At 50.4% G+C, this 906-nt stretch overlaps 1 pseudogene; it reads right to left on the minus strand.

Moving 5' to 3' along the window:
* The window catches only part of LOC101569525, a 1,540-nt pseudogene extending 636 nt beyond the window's left edge, over nucleotides 1-904 (minus strand).
* Between the last annotated feature and the right edge of the window lie 2 nt (nucleotides 905-906).

The following is a 906-nucleotide window of genomic DNA, read 5'->3' on the forward strand; positions in this document are numbered from 1 at the left end:
TGGCAGCGGCCCAGCACATCTGCTGATAGAGCATTCACGCTGGTCTGGATTGAGCCTCCACAGGCCATCATTGTCCTCTTCAAATCCTCCTCAGGCACACGGCCAGCACAGAACATGTCCCTATCAGCGAAGTACTGGGTGGCCACATCCCCAGTAGGGAGTTTGGACAAAACAACTTTGGCTCCGGAATTATAGATCTTCTCTAACTTGTCCTACAGAATGTTCCACTCAGCATCAACGATTGCCTGATAATCCTCTACTGTGTGGACTCTGGTTTCAGCATTGTCTTTTTCAGCTTTCAGCTCGAGTTCAACATTTAACAAGGCAATCGTGGGGTTATTGTACTTTTTAGGTTGCATTTCAAATCCAGCGTAAGAGAAAGTCTTCTTGAATGCAGCACCAGCCACCAGCCGAGACTCCTCCAGGGCTCCACCCTGTACCTTCTTGATTCCAGTCATTTTAAGCTGCAGCCAATCATCGAGCATCATCACAGCATCAACCACCATTTCAGCAAAGCAGGCTTTCTGCTGGGAGACCAGCCTGGAGCTCAGAGCCGCCATGGCACACGCTCCAGCAGCTTCCTCTGCTCCACTTTACCTTGCTTCTTCACAGTCACAGCGATCTCCTTGACCTTGTTAATTGCCAACTGTGTAGCTGTGCGGAAAGCTCGGATGATGATCTGGGGGTGCAAGCCTTCCTCCACGTGGGGTCTCACCTGCTTCAGAAACTCGGCAGCCAGCAGGGTCCCAGAGGTGGTGCCATCACCAACCTCAGCATCTTGAGATTTGGCGATGTCCACTAAAGTCTTTGCTGCAGGATGGACGACATTGAGAAGTTTCAAAATTGTGGCCCCGTCATTAGAAATTGTTGCTTTGCCTCGGCCATCTACAATAAGCTTGTCCATGC

The sequence above is a fragment of the Octodon degus genome, unplaced genomic scaffold, assembly GCF_000260255.1.
Source record: "Octodon degus isolate 3935 unplaced genomic scaffold, OctDeg1.0 scaffold00010, whole genome shotgun sequence".
Taxonomy (NCBI): domain Eukaryota; kingdom Metazoa; phylum Chordata; class Mammalia; order Rodentia; family Octodontidae; genus Octodon; species Octodon degus.